At 44.4% G+C, this 16,418-nt stretch overlaps 1 non-coding gene across 1 annotated transcript in view; it reads right to left on the bottom strand.

The window, feature by feature from the left end:
* Nucleotides 1–14,146, bottom strand: part of LOC123746061 (calcium-activated chloride channel regulator 3A-1) — a 33,804-nt gene extending 19,658 nt beyond the window's left edge. Inside the window, exons 1-5 of the transcript XR_011228038.1 lie at nucleotides 14,019–14,146; nucleotides 5,814–5,977; nucleotides 3,142–3,366; nucleotides 2,258–2,348; nucleotides 150–312 (exon numbers count right to left, since the gene is read on the bottom strand). This is a non-coding gene — a transcript (calcium-activated chloride channel regulator 3A-1). The remainder of the gene's footprint in view (nucleotides 1–149; nucleotides 313–2,257; nucleotides 2,349–3,141; nucleotides 3,367–5,813; nucleotides 5,978–14,018) is intronic.
* Nucleotides 14,147–16,418: the final 2,272 nt, after the last annotated feature.

Genomic DNA, 16,418 nt, shown 5'->3' with positions numbered 1-16,418 from the left:
TCTCCCTCCCTCCCTCCCTCCCTCCCTCCCTCCCTACCTCCCTCCCTCCCTACCTCCCTCCCTCCCCCTCTCCCCCTCTCCCCCTCTCCCCCTCTCCCCTCTCTCTCTCTCTCTCTCTCTCTCTCTCTCTCTCTCTCTCTAACACTTACGCTGTCTCAAACTTGCCCTCGAGGTGTCCGTGGAGGCAGGTGGTGGGACGGGTGAAGCCGTCCTCGCTCTGATATCCTGAAGGGTAGACAGGATCACCAGGGTAACCATACTCCTCCCAGGCGCCCCACCGGTAGTGTGCCCACTCGTGCATAAACACCTCTCCTGCAGGGGAACACGCGTGAACATCAGTCTTGTGGGGGGAACACGCGTGAACATCAGTCTTGTGGGGGGAACACGCGTGAACATCTGTCTTGTGGGGGGAACACGCGTGAACATCTGTCTTGTGGGGGGAACACGCGTGAACATCAGTCTTGTGGGGGGAACACGCGTGAACATCAGTCTTGTGGGGGGAACACGCGTGAACATCTGTCTTGTGGGGGGAACACGCGTGAACATCTGTCTTGTGGGGGGAACACGCGTGAACATCTGTCTTGTGGGGGGAACACGCGTGAACATCTGTCTTGTGGGGGGAACACGCGTGAACATCAGTCTTGTGGGGGGAACACGCGTGAACATCTGTCTTGTGGGGGGAACACGCGTGAACATTGAAAATACAGACTACAAGATGTTCTTGACAACGAGTAAGAACTGCTTGCAAGCCTTTAAACTTGCGTCCGTGGTAAATACACACGTAGACTGAACAAAGAACATTTGCCATAATGTTCTTCACCCGGTCTGAATGAACAGTGAACGAATGAAAAGCCAATGACGTCAGAATTGACAGACTTCCAATGAACTGACAGGGAAGTCAGAATTAATAGAGTGAATTCAGTGCTGAAAGCGAATACAGGGATAAATCTCAGCATGAAATGTTCCATAACAAGAATTTATGTAGATAAATTTCCAGGATAACAGAAAAGTTATTCATGAAGCATCAAAAAGTACCCCGAAGACAAAAAGTACCCCATACAAGACAAAAAGTACCCCATATAAGACAAAAAGTACCCCATACAAGACAAAACATACCCCATACAAGACAAAAAGTACCCCATACAAGACAAAAAGTACCCCATACAAGACAAAACATACCCCATACAAGACAAAACGTACCCCATACAAGACAAAACGTACCCCATACAAGACAAAAAGTACCCCATACAAGACAAAACGTACCCCATACAAGACAAAACGTACCCCATACAAGACAAAACGTACCCCATACAAGACAAAAAGTACCCCATACAAGACAAAAAGTACCCCCATACAAGACAAAAAGTACCCCCATACAAGACAAAAAGTACCCCATACAAGACAAAAAGTACCCCCATACAAGACAAAAAGTACCCCATACAAGACAAAAAGTACCCCATACAAGACAAAAAGTACCCCCATACAAGACAAAAAGTACCCCGTATAAGGAAAAAAACAGAAACACAAAGCCAGCCAATTCAGCAACAGTCAGTACCTATAGATACACGCACAAAAAAAAAAAAAGTTATGAAAATGATACAGAACGAATAAAAAAAACAAAGCGAAATGTAACACAAGAGAAGCAGAGAATCAATATGAAAATGACATAGCAACCAAGGCCAAAGACCAACCTAGATTTCTGCATAGCCATTTATGATGGAAATATTATAATGAAGCAACTGGTAATCAGACTCGAAAATTAGAAGAGGGAATATGTGCATATGATCTAGAACTTCCTGATCCCTCTCCCTCCCCCACATACACCTTCCAAACACACACACACACACACACACACACACACACACACACACACACACACACACACACACACACCCACACACAGAAAGAACTTTTTTAGTGTCAGAGTGGTTGACAAATGGAATGCATTAGGGGGTGATGTGGTGGAGGCTGACTCCATACACAGTTTCAAGTGTAGATATGACAGAGCCCAGTAGGCTCAGGAATCTGTACACCTGTTGATTGACGGTTGAGAGGCGGGACCAAAGAGCCAGAGCTCAACCCCCGCAAACACAACTAGGTGAGTACACACACACACACACACACCTTCCTCCCACACACTCCCATACACCTAACCCCGACATACACACGCAATACACCTCCTCCCCTGCAAACCCCTCATGCACCCCAGCACACACACGCACCCATACACCTGCCCCCCCCCCCAACACACACTTACCTTGAGGTCCATAGTTGTCTTCAGCATAACTGTGATCAACGAAGGTGGTGTGCAGTGTGATGTACCGGCCTGGCACCCCACACTGGCCAGCCTGCAGAAGTCACACATGGGGTAAGGTAAAGTCACACAGGTGACATAACCTCAAAGGTGCTGGAATTAACTCAATAAAGTTCATCAAGGGAGGTGTGTTACTAACAAATTACTCAATACAATTCAACAGCGTGTCTTCGAAACAGAAGTCAAATGAGAGTTAAACAGAGGGCATGCATAGAAGACAAGAATTAACATATATTACGTAATAAATTCTGGAGGACAGCACAAGTTGACGGAAATTATCAAATAAAATACATCACAAGTTAAGAGCATCCAGGTCTTTGAACTGCGAATCCCGAGCGCTGTCCACTCGCCGCGAAGCCCCTGTAAAGTGTGTGCGTGTGCGTGTGTGTGTGTGTGTGTGTGTGTGTGTGTGTGTGTGTGTGTGTGTGTGTGTGTGTGTGTGTGTGTGTGTGTGTGTGTGTGTGTTTGTGTGTGTGTGATGGCCGAAGTTACAACTTGGGTCATCTGGGATGTGTCTTATTGTAAGGCAATTGGCACTCCAGCCTTGTGGCACTCGAGCAAGCTGGGAATATGTGCAGTGCAAACTTTTCCCCAATGGTCTAAATCTGTCAGTGTCACATATAATAACCTTCCTACATGGCTTCAAGACAATCACACACCTCAAGGTAATCCCTCCTCAACCAGCAGTATCCCTGCCCTCGTGACACCGACCTGGAAGGTGATCTATTGACCTTTGCCGTCCGGGAGGATGCAAGGCCTCCCCAGATGCCACTAATGAGGAGCCATAAGCAAAAAGAACTCCCCCTTACTGCTACATCCACACTTGCCTGTAGGGTGTTGGGGGCATGAGACTTCTTGGCCGGCGGCTCCACCAGGCGGACGTCGGCAGCGCGCCAGGACAAGCCCTCCTGGGCCTCCTCCACATCCATCGTCAAGTTCCACATATTATTCGTCAAGTTCCAGCCGATGGGCAGCACCAGCTTCACGGACCCCAGGGCCAGTCGCCCCTCCGTCGATGTGTACATAGCGTCCGCCATCTTGATCACCATATCCTGGAAATAAAATACCCTGCAGTGTAGGACAGAAAATGGTGAGCCTATAGGATAATAATAATCCTATGGAACCGCCTACCCTCCAAAGCCGTAAATGGCTACACAATACTTGTTCAGATGGAAAAAATCCTTAGGAACAATGGAAGGGGGGGGGGGGGGGGGTTGACAAGCCTGTCTCCCATCTGTCCATCTATACATTCATCAGTCTACTCATCTATCCACCTATCTATCATGAGCATCATTGGCTACTGTACAAGTCATGAGCATCATTGGCTACTGTACAAGTCTTGAGCACCACTGGCTACTGTACAAGTCTTGAGCACCACTGGCTACTGTACAAGTCATGAGCATCATTGGCTACTGTACAAGTCTTGAGCACCACTGGCTACTGTACAAGTTTTGAGCACCACTGGCTACTGTACAAGTCATGAGCATCATTGGCTACTGTACAAGTCTTGAGCACCACTGGCTACTGTACAAGTCCTGAGCACCACTGGCTACTGTACAAGTCATGAGCACCATTGGCTACTGTACAAGTCTTGAGCACCACTGGCTACTGTACAAGTCATGAGCATCATTGGCTACTGTACAAGTCTTGAGCACCACTGGCTACTGTACAAGTCCTGAGCACCACTGGCTACTGTACAAGTCCTGAACACCACTGGCTACTGTACAAGTCCTGAGCACCACTGGCAACTGTACAAGTCCTGAACACCACTGGCTACTGTACAAGTCCTGAGCACCACTGGCTACTGTACAAGTCCTGAGCACCACTGGCTACTGTACAAGTCCTGAACACCACTGGCTACTGTACAAGTCCTGAGCACCACTGGCTACTGTACAAGTCCTGAACACCACTGGCTACTGTACAAGTCCTGAGCACCACTGGCTACTGTACAAGTCCTGAACACCACTGGCTACTGTACAAGTCATGAACACCACTGGCTACTGTACAAGTCATGAGCACCACTGGCTACTGTACAAGTCATGAGCACCACTGGCTACTGTACAAGTCATGAGCACCACTGGCTACTGTACAAGTCCTGAGCACCACTGGCTACTGTACAAGTCATGAGCACCACTGGCTACTGTACAAGTCATGAGCACCACTGGCTACTGTACAAGTCCTGAGCACCACTGGCTACTGTACAAGTCATGAGCACCACTGGCTACTGTACAAGTCATGAACACCACTGGCTACTGTACAAGTCATGAGCACCACTGGCTACTGTACAAGTCATGAGCACCACTGGCTACTGTACAAGTCATGAGCACCACTGGCTACTGTACAAGTCATGAGCACCACTGGCTACTGTACAAGTCATGAACACCACTGGCTACTGTACAAGTCATGAGCACCACTGGCTACTGTACAAGTCATGAGCACCACTGGCTACTGTACAAGTCCTGAGCACCACTGGCTACTGTACAAGTCATGAACACCACTGGCTACTGTACAAGTCATGAGCACCACTGGCTACTGTACAAGTCATGAGCACCACTGGCTACTGTACAAGTCATGAACACCACTGGCTACTGTACAAGTCCTGAGCACCACTGGCTACTGTACAAGTCATGAACACCACTGGCTACTGTACAAGTCATGAGCACCACTGGCTACTGTACAAGTCATGAGCACCACTGGCTACTGTACAAGTCCTGAGCACCACTGGCTACTGTACAAGTCATGAACACCACTGGCTACTGTACAAGTCATGAGCACCACTGGCTACTGTACAAGTCATGAACACCACTGGCTACTGTACAAGTCATGAACACCACTGGCTACTGTACAAGTCATGAGCACCACTGGCTACTGTACAAGTCCTGAGCACCACTGGCTACTGTACAAGTCCTGAGCACCACTGGCTACTGTACAAGTCATGAACACCACTGGCTACTGTACAAGTCATGAGCACCACTGGCTACTGTACAAGTCATGAGCACCACTGGCTACTGTACAAGTCATGAGCACCACTGGCTACTGTACAAGTCATGAACACCACTGGCTACTGTACAAGTCCTGAGCACGTCTGGGTGCTGTCAGTGAGGACCTGAACACCAACACAGGCTCCTCCTATACGATTGAAACACTTGGCGGCATCAACCTCAATAACTTCACGGTAAACACCTATACTTATTAAGATGCCAACCACAATAGCCGGGATAATACCATTTCATTCACTTCTGAACGTCCGTAGTCTGGCTGCTAGTGTAGTTACTTGAGTACCCCCTACAATACGGCGGCTTTCGGAGAAAACGGCATAATTGGGGGGTACTAAACTAGGATAACGGTTTCTTACTTCGGAGAAACAAGAGAATGAAAAACCATAATGAATCTGGAGATAGGAAAGAAAGACAAAGTGAAGTTCAGGAAATACGTTAAGGGGTTGGGAGGTATTGGGGATGGTGGGAGAGGAATGACAGGGACGAAGATTGACACTTACTTCCAAGTTGAGAACAAGTGGCTTGAAGACGTCCACTTCCATCAGCGGGTCGACGGCGATGACCAAGTTGTTCACGACGCCGCCCACCACCTCCACGCCGCCCACGCCAGGCTCCACGCACGCCCACACGCCCAGCGACAGTATTGCCACCCTCCATATACGATCTGATATATATGGTAGCAGTTGGGTAATTGTATATATATATATATCTAGACTTATAGATACTGTACAAGTCATGAACATTACTGCCATTCATCAGGTAAATGCAACCAAGCGTAAGAACGTCATAATTAAGGAAACTGTAGGAGGCTTATTGACCTATATCAGTATTAAACCGCATCTATCATTCGTTCATTTTAAAAGCCTATCTCGCACTTCTGAGGCGATTTTGAACCGTCTTTGAAATTCATTTCCCGCCCTATTTTTGCATCGTCCGCCAATGTTCAAAATTGCTGCTCAATCCCGTATCTAAATCGATTATATGGTAATATTATCAGAAGTCCCGGTACAGAGTACTGGGGGGACTCCACTTACAAAAATATTTGTTCCACTACGACTTAACCCAGTTTATACAACTGTGTTTCTTTTGAAATACCAATGGCCTTGATGACCAAACCACACACTAGAAGATGAGACGACGACGCTTCGGTCCGTCCGGGACCATTATCAAGTCGATTGTTGATAATGGTTCAAGACGGACCGAAATGTCGTCGTGTGTGGTTTGGTCATCATATCTTCAGCCACGTCATCGTGATTCATCGTCTGCACCAATGCCCTTATCCAACTTAGGCCAGTTTCCCCCCAATACCTTGAGACTCTACCCCTTTCTTATCTGTCTTTCGTAATGTACAGAATCAAAAGCTTTACTGAAGTCAAGGTTCACGACGTCGTAATCCCTTCCATTATCAACTGCTTTAAAAATGTTGGAAAAGAATGAAAGAAATTTCGTGAAGTTATGTTGTGAATCCTCTATTAATCCATATTTTTTCAAGATATCTACGAATGTCTTTGGCGATTATCGATTCAAGCCATTTTCCCATAGTAGACGGTAAGGTAATTGGCAGATAGTTCGGTGCACATGATCTATTACCCCTTCCTAATGACTTCTAGACAGACTTTGATATTGACAGTCCTTAGGGAAATTAAATTTGGATAACCTCTCCCTGAGTACAAGTTAATCACGATAACTTAGATGCACTTGAACTGCAGACTTGTGTACCAATGTTCCTAAGTTTTATAGGAACTAAGCTCGTGACTAGTTTGACTTTACAAACTTTACTGCATCGTTTACATAGCATTTGCAACTCTCCACGATTCCGGAACCTTGCTTGACTGTAATAATTTCTTAAATATAGAAGTGAAAGGCTCACTCAACTCATCTTTACATTCTTTCAGCGCCCTGGTGAAAACTTGGTCTGGTTCTGGGGACTTGTTTGGCTTTATTGTTGTGTCTGTTTAATAACGTCCTGCCGGGTAATGACTGAACCATTCAGCCTGCTTTCTTCACTACCTATATAGATGTGTTCAGGTGTGGATAAAATATGACGTGCTTCTCTAGTAAAGACAAAATATTTATTTAAAACGCTGCGTATTTCTTGCCCATTAACAGTTACGTGATCCAACTCATTTACCTGATTTACCTGAGGGCCACACTAGTGGCCTCAACGAGGACAGGAAGCCGGCGGCTTGTCGAAGGTCCCATAACTCCTTTGTCACAGGACCAGTCATCTCTCTCTCTCTCTCTGGTCTTTGGTGTATCTGGAGAACTATTTTGGGAGTTTTCTTTGCCTTTCCAGCAATACGCACTACATAATTTCTTTATATATATATATATATATATATATATATATATATATATATATATATATATATATATATTATTAAATATGACCGAAAATATTTAATAATATATGTCTACAGGAAAGACTGCTACCAAAATATACTAATATATATATATATATATATATATATATATATATATATATATATATATATATATATATATATATATATATATATATATATAATTTTTTAGCCGTTCTTGATAGGATGATAAATTGTAATATATACCTTCTGCAGTTTAAAGTTTATATATATAGCTTCCTTATTTCTGATAAGATGCGTTAATCCCGTGATCATCCATTATGGTTGATTGGTATTCGATCTGATCGATTTATATGGTTTAAAACTAATTTATAATTCGTTTAAAGAGTTATATATATGTAGGATCCGCATTGAAATTCACTGTCATGTCAGCCACCTCTGGGCTCTCGTCCCCTCCCCCACACACACTGGTAACCTCCCATGTTCAGGTCCGCCCAGTCTAAACCTTCCCTGGAAACTTTTCAGTTATATGTACCAGGTACCAGGTGGCTGTAACCAGACTCTCCCTACGTGTACACATACCAGGTGGCTGTAACCAGACTCTCCCTACGTGTACACATACCAGGTGGCTGTAACCACGCTCTCCCTACGTGTACACATACCAGGTGGCTGTAACCACGCTCTCCCTCTAACCAGACACGTCATTTTCTGGTTACAAGGTGGCTGTAACCACGCTCTCTCTCTAACCGGACACGTCATTTTCTGGTTACAAGGTGGCTGTAACCACGCTCTCTCTCTAACCAGACACGTCATTTTCTGGTTACAAGGTGGCTGTAACCACGCTCTCTCTCTAACCGGACACGTCATTTTCTGGTTACAAGGTGGCTGTAACCACGCTCTCCCTACGTGTACACATACCAGGTGGCTGTAACCACGCTCTCCCTCTAACCAGACACGTCATTTTCTGGTTACAAGGTGGCTGTAACCACGCTCTCCCTCTAATCAGACACGTCATTTTCTGGTTACCAGGTGGCTGTAACCAGACAATGTCGCAGTTGGCATACCTGACTCTCTGGTGCCCTCATTATCCGAGTTATAAACCAACTGATCCCCAAGATAACTGGGATCCCCAGCACCTGATGTTATCACCTTATGAAGGCGTTGTGACGGATGTTACGTCAGCAGATATAGGAATGTATACTGTATATAGTGTATAGGAATGTATGTTGTATATAGTATATAGGAATGTATATTGTTTACAGTGTTTAGGAATGTACATAGTGTTGTGTTTAACTTTTGATTTCATTGAGTAGCGATCCTTAATTGTTCTTATCGTCTCGTCCAGAATATATTGGTATATGATACTACACACACACACACACACACACACACACACACACACACACACACACACACACACACACACACACACACACACACACACACACACACACACACACATACACACACACACAGCTTAGATGCGTACAACTCGCTCAGTTGTACTCACAACTAGGTGAGTACAGCACTTTACACTGCCTACGTGAGACCAGTTTTAGAGTATGCAGCCCTGTCATGGAACCCCACCTGAAGAAACACATTAGGAAACTGGAAAAGGTTCAGAAGTTTGCGACGAGGCTTGTCCCAGAGTTGCGAGGGATGGAATATGAAGAGCGACAGAAGGAACTGAACCTGACGACGCTAGAAAAAAAAGGAGGGAGCGGGGATATATGATAGCAACATACAAAATACTTAGGCGGATTGAGAGTGGAAATAGACGAAATGTTCACGAGGAATACCTAGAGTACAAGGTAACATGGGTGGAAGGTGGAAATTCAGATGAGTCACAGAGATGTTAGAAAGTTTCCTTTTAGCGGGAGAGTAGTGGGAAAATAGATTAAAGTAAAGGAGCACATTGTGGAATCAAATACTATTCACAGTTTTAATACAAGATATGATGGAAGAAGGACGGGAATCATTGCTTTAAACAACCGGCGGCGAGAAAGGCGGGATCCAAGAGCCAATGCTCGATTCTGCAGGCACAAATAGGTGTGCACACACACACACACACACACACACACACACACACACACACACACACACACACACACACACACAGGTGACAAAGATTAAGCAAGAAAGAGAGGGCTGGGCGGACTGCATTTTCTTGGATTGTCGGAAAGCCTTTGACACAGTACCGCATAAGAGGCTGGTACATAAGCTGGAGAGACAGGCAGGTGTAGCTGTTAAGGTGCTCCAGTGGATAAGGGAGTATCTAAGCAATAGGAAGCAGAGAGTTACGGTGAGGGGTGAGACCTCCAATTGGCGTGAAGTCACCAGTGGAGTCCCACAGGGCTCTGTACTCGGTCCTATCTTGTTTCTGATATATGTAAATGATCTCCCAGAGGGTATCGATTCATTTCTCTCAATGTTTGCAGACGATGCTAAAATTATGAGAAGGATTAAAACAGAAGAGGACTGTTTGAGGCTTCAAGAAGACCTAGACAAGCTGAAGGAATGGTCGAACAAATGGTTGTTAGAGTTTAACCCAACCAAATGTAATGTAATGAAGATAGGTGTAGGGAGCAGGAGGCCAGATACAAGGTATCATCTGGGAGAGGAAATTCTTCAGGAGTCAAAGAAGGAAAAAGACTTGGGGGTTGACATCACGCCAGACCTGTCTCCTGCAGCACATATCAAGCGGATAACATCAGCGGCATATGGCAGGCTGGCCAACATACGAACGGCATTCAGGAACTTGTGTAAAGAATCATTCAGAACTTTGTATACCACATATGTCAGGCCAATCCTGGAGTATGCAGCCCCAGCATGGAGTCCATATCTAGTCAAGGATAAGACTAAACTGGAAAAGGTTCAAAGGTTTGCCACCAGACTAGTACCTGAGCTGAGAGGTATGAGCTACGAGGAGAGACTACGGGAATTAAACCTCACTTCGCTGGAAGACAGAAGAGTTAGGGGGGACATGATCACCACATTCAAGATTCTGAAGGGAATTGATAGGGTAGATAAAGACAGTCTATTTAACACAAGGGGAACACGCACAAGGGGACACAGGTGGAAACTGAGTGCCCAAATGAGCCACAGAGATATTAGAAAGAACTTTTTTAGTGTCAGAGTGGTTGACAAATGGAATGCATTAGGAAGTGATGTGGTGGAGGCTGACTCCATACACAGTTTCAAGTGTAGATATGATAGAGCCCGATAGGCTCAGGAATCTGTACACCTGTTGATTGACGGTTGAGAGGCGGGACCAAAGAGCCAGAGCTCAACCCCCGCAAACACAACTAGGTGAGTACACACACACACACACATAGTATGCAGAAGCACTTTGCTTGCCACCCTCCATGGTGTAGAATAAATCACCAGAAATATGGAAGACAGCTAATATAGTCCCACTATACAAAAAGGGCGACAGGCAAGAGGCACTGAACCAGTGCCAGTGTCCTTAACTTGTACACCATGCAAGGTGATGGAGAAAATCGCGAGGAACGACCTAGTAGCACATCTGGAGAGAAGGGACTTCGTGACACACCACCAACATGGATTCAGGGATGGTAAAATCTTGCCTCACAAGTTTAATAGAATTCTACGACCAGGTGACAAAAAATAAGCAAGAAAGGAAAGGGTGGGCAGATTGCATTTTCTTGGACTATCAGAAAGCCTTTGACACAGTACCCCATAAGAGGTTGTCCCAAAAGTTGTAGAAACAGGCTGCAGTATTGGGTAAATTGCTCCAGTGGATAAGGGAGTACCTAAGCAACAGGAAGCAGTTACTGTGAGGGCTGAGAGCTCAGAATGGCATAATGTCACCAGCGGAGTTCCACAGGGTTCTGTACTCTGACTTATCCTGTTTCTGATATACGTAAATGATCTTCCAGAGGGTGTAGACTCTTTCCTCTCAATGTTTGCTGATGATGCAAAAATTATGAGAATGATTGAGAGAAGAACAGTATAGACTTCAATATGATCTGGACAAAGCCAGTTAAATAGACAAGCGGACCATTGGGAAGAAGTGTCAATCCATCAAGACTCACATACATTATGAGATATACAGACGGCCATTACATTCATTCACACAGAAATAGGATCAGCCAAAAAAGAATATGAAAGAAAACTTGCTTAAAAACATTTAGAAAGATCCAAAGTCTCTTTATGACTGTGTAAGAAGTAAAATCAGGACAAAAGACCCAGTAGAACCCTGAAAAGACCAGACCAACCAAGATACAATTGACGAAAAAATGGCAGCCAACATTCTGAATGAATACTTTACATCAGTGTTCACTTTACAAAAATTACACAACTTTCCAAAACCCACACAAATGTGTGAAGCAGAAGAGGAGAATGAACGGAGGGATAATCCCATTACGTGCAAAGCAATCAGGAAGAACATTGACAAATTAAAGGAATCTCAAGCCCCAGGTTTGAATAGTATTACATTCTAAATCGTAAAGGAACTGGCTGATGAACTGAGTCTTCCACTGAAACTCCTATTCAGAAAATCTCTAGACCAAGCTAAAGTTCCCCTAAATTTCAACTGTGCAAATATCACCATTATCTTAAAACAAAAAAGGCAGACAGAACTCAGAAGAAAACTACCGAACGTTCAGCCTTTTCTAAATTTGACAACTAAATCAGTGAATTTTAAATCACTGATCAATGTAGCTTCTAAACTAAATCTTGAGTATACAGTATATAATAACAGATATTACTTGTTACGCAACTATTATGACTCTCTCTTATATAAATAATTTACTGTAAATTTACGTAAATTAACCCAACTATAAAGGTGTAAACTTTTATGAATATAGTTATTGAATTTGAATTAAGCTCATAGAGAGAATCCTTAGAGTAGGAATCATTCGCCATCTCACAGTGAACAATCTAGTACAATCAACACAACATTATTTTGTTGAACATAAATCCTGCATTACTAACCTGCTTTCTTGTTTTTGGAAAAGGTAACCAGCTATACAGACAAAGGGCTGACGTAATATACGTGGGCTGCGCTAAAGCTTTTGATAAGGCACCACAGGAAAGATTGGCAAGAAAATTACAAACACATGGAGTAAATGCCAAAGTATTAGAATAAATAAAAATAATGATTTAAAGGAAGAAAGACAACCGTCGTCCTGAATGGGAGTGACTGGCTGGAGAAATGTGGTGAGTGGGGTACCGCAAGTTTCCATCTTTGGGTCAACCCTTCTTTGTCATATCTTCCCAGCTAGGTGCCTTCTTTTGGTAATTACTTAGTTACTTTTTTGTCACATACATCAATGAAATAGAGGAGAATATTACTAACCACATCATCAGATTTGCAGATGACGCAAAGATCTATGATAAAGTGGTGAGTGAATACGATACTGAGGCCTTGCTAAGGGGTCTAAATGAATAACACAAATGGTCAGAAAGCTAACAAATGCATTTCAGTATTTAAAGATGCAAGATCTTGCCTTAACTGGGCATCCCAATACACGTCACAACTATCAAATCAAGAACACTACCATACAGCATATTGATGAGGAAAAGAACTTAAGAGTTAAGATCCACCAGTCATTGAAAGCTGCACAAGCAGTGGGAGGGAATTATCAGGGGAAACTGCCGTTTGTTTGTTATTTAAGATTCAGCTACTGGGAACATAAAGTTCCAAGTAGCACGGGCTATGGTGAGCCCGTAGAGGACTTACCTGGCACAGGAGTGGGACTGTAACTTGAGTTGAATGGGAAACCACCAAGCCATTACGACTATATAGCACTGGGAAGGGGTCAGTATAAGGATTTGGGATGGGACGGGGGGAAGGGATGGAGCCCAACCACTTGGACGGTCGGGAATTGAACTCAGACCTGCATAAAGCGAGACCTTCGCTCTACTGTCCAGCCCAAGTGGTTGGATGGTAGAGCTGGTGGGAGTGGGAGTGGATGAATGGGAACTGCAGTGAAAAAAAAGGGCCAACCATACCTTAGGAATAGTCAAACTGACCCTTGACTTCAAGGAAAATAAAGTGGTTATTCAAGTGTACAAGTCTCTTGTGTGCCCTCATCTGGACCACTACATCCAAGCATGGAGACCCCATCTTCAAAAGGATATATCTTCTTTAGAGAAAGTTCATCACAGCGACAAAAATCATGCCAAAACCAAGTCATCTCTCACATCAGGAAACGTACATGGCTATAGAACTAGCTCTCTACATGACTCCATTCATTCACCAGCTCTCTTCATACCTACTCCCCAGCCATCCCTAGCTCTATAAATTCCCCCTTCCTTCTTCTCCGTTCACCACCACAGCCAACAGGAAAAACAGTCTCTCTGGAATGACTCCTGAGGACTTGTGGTTCTTTGGACTTGCCAACGTTTAGAACTCACCCATATCTAAGAGTATCTCCTGTCGAAGAACACTTAGGCACGGGCCGTTGTGTGCTTGATGGTTTGGCTGTCTCTCTCTCGCGGTCACCTTCAGGACTGGTGATAGTCAGTCGTGAACCCTGCGAGGACACTTGTTAGTGGCTGTTATCTATATCTGGGGAGGATTATGGAAGTTGGGAAAGAGTGGGTGGTGGGGGCTGAGCTTGCTGGTCCCTGGGCTGGTGGGTCGTGGGGTCGGGCTTGTACTCCCCTAGTTTTGTTTGCGGGGGTTGAGCTCTGGCTCTTTGGTCCCGCCTCTCGACTGTCAACCAACTGGTGTACAGGTTCCTGAGCCTACTGGGCTCTATCATATCTACACATGAAACTGTGTATGGAGTCAGCCTCCACCACATCACTGCCTAATGCATTCCATCCGTTAATTACTCTGGCTGAAAAAAATCTAACGTCCCTGTGACTCATTTGGGTCACAGGCCACTGGAGACCGCCTCCAGTGGCCTCAACGGGGACAAAAAGCCCCGAGGGCTACCAATTCCTCCAGGGGCTTCGATGGGGGCCAACGGAAGCCCCGAAGGGCACCATTTCTAGGGACCTCAACAGCGACAGAAAACCAGCGGCTTATCAAATCCCTTCCACGTCACGTAAAAAATATTTAGTGACGTTGTTGCAAGCAACGTGTTTATGGGCCGTGGACGTGCAAGCACTCGCGGCTGGCCTTGTCGGCACTAGAGGGCGTTGTCAGTCCAAACGTATTTGTTGTTGATGATATTTTGTTCTGTTTGTGTGCTCATTTACCCTTTTACTTCATACAAACTGGGTTCTACATTTTCGAGAGAGAGAGAGGGAGAGGGAGAGAGGGAGAGGGAGAGGGGGGGGGGCAGGGTTGGTATTTACTGTGTCATTTGCGGGATTAACGGCATCAATTACAATTAAGCTCGCTGCCCTTCATAATATGACTGTAATCTGACTTATCTACTGATAGCTGTTATTTATCCTGGGTACAAGGTACCATTAGCCCACAGCTTGTCAAAGGTCCCCCCCCCCCCATTTGTCCATGTGATATTTTTTAACCTGGATTTTAAGGTTCAGCAGAGTTTTGGCCTTTACGGCATCGTCGGGTAGGCGGTTCCATTGGTTTATTTGAATTTACTCGAGGGTCACTAACACTAGTGGCCTCGACGAGGAATGGAAGCCGGCGGCTTGTCAAAAATCCCTGCCCTGATTATCTTTTCCAGTTGGATTTTAAAATTTAACTGTTTTGGCATTCTTCGGCGGGTAGGTGGTTCCACGGGTTCATAACCCTGTGGGTGAAAAAGCATCTCCAGTTTTCAGTTCTACAATGTGGCTTGTTGAGCTTGAAATCGTTGCTCCTTGTTTGTGTTACATCTTATCTTTTCAAGAAATTGTCTGGATCAGCATCCTCTAAACTGTTCAATAGTATTTAACGTTTTGATGAGATCGGCGTATTCTGCCTGGTTTGCAGTGTTGTTGGCCCTGTTGCCCTTAACAGTTCATAGTATGAGACTCTGTTCTGGAATGATTTTTGCTGCCCAGTGTTGAACTTCCTCCAATAAAGCTCTGCAGGATTACACCGTGTAGATCAAAACAAGCTATAAGTTCATCTAATGTCCCAATCTCACAGTATGGTGTCATTCGTGGAATCAAGAGAGAACATGGAATGCGAGGCTGATCTATTAACCTGCACTAGCAAAATCTGGTTACAGCACAAGAATATCTTATAATATTCGTGTGTGTATGAATTAGAGCTCAAAATACCTCATACCATTTGGTCTGAAACCATTAAGTACAGGGCAATCACATATATAGTTTAGAGAGTGCAACTTACGATCACGAAACACTGATCATTGTATGCGGCGAAACCACAGAGAAATGGGAAGGTGAATGTTAAACGTTTCAGCTGATATAAGAAACTTTCTCCGTTGCTAAGAAAGGCTCTGACCAGCCGAAACGTTCAACATTCACCTTCCCATTTCTCTCTGGTTTTCCCGCGTAGTTCAAAGAATATGTCCCAGCTCTTGTTCACATAGTTTACAATTGAAATGTTCACCATTGGGGGATTCATTACCTGCTATAGATATCGATATTCCAGTCTAATTCTGGCAATTACAATGTCACACTGTCTAGTGGATGTTTTATGCTGGGCCTGAGTGTGATTAGGAAGAGACTTCTCATTAGATATTGAGATGTACTTCTAATTGTTTCTGTTAAATGTGTATTTGCATTTATTGTCGTGTTTTTGCTATAATTACTTTATATTTATAGCAGATCAGTGCTATCAATCAAAACTATCAATATGCTTTAATATACTAATCCCTCAAATTTTTCCTACACTGTACCTGTTAATATTTTATCAATTTTACAAGAATTTACCTTCTAAATATT

This window comes from Procambarus clarkii, chromosome 10 (genome assembly GCF_040958095.1).
Source record: "Procambarus clarkii isolate CNS0578487 chromosome 10, FALCON_Pclarkii_2.0, whole genome shotgun sequence".
In the NCBI taxonomy this organism is placed as follows: domain Eukaryota; kingdom Metazoa; phylum Arthropoda; class Malacostraca; order Decapoda; family Cambaridae; genus Procambarus; species Procambarus clarkii.
This window is presented reverse-complemented; position numbering and strand designations above follow the sequence as displayed.